Source organism: Plasmopara halstedii (genome assembly GCF_900000015.1).
Source record: "Plasmopara halstedii genome assembly, contig: Scaffold_3060, whole genome shotgun sequence".
In the NCBI taxonomy this organism is placed as follows: domain Eukaryota; phylum Oomycota; class Peronosporomycetes; order Peronosporales; family Peronosporaceae; genus Plasmopara; species Plasmopara halstedii.
This window is the reverse complement of record NW_020189964.1, coordinates 363,163-363,434: the sequence shown is the minus strand read 5'-3', so window position 1 is coordinate 363,434 and position 272 is coordinate 363,163.

Sequence of the window (272 nt, the reverse complement as noted above, 5' to 3'; positions counted from 1 at the left end):
GCCAAGGACCCCGTTGGGCAGCAGGGTCGTACGTTGAAGGGGCTCCGTACGGATGAGCTCCAGGCGGGTAAGCCGGGTACACAGAGTAAGCGTACGGCTGGGAGTACGCAGCGTATGGGCGCGACTCCATCCGCGACTCCACCCGCGACGGACGCGAGAGTGAATGCTCAAGGTCCCGAATGTGGCCAAAGGGCTCGTCCAGATTGGACGCGAGAGCCCGGCGACCGATTCGCCCATGGAGATCAGACATCTCCTGCCCAAGCTCCGTCAGA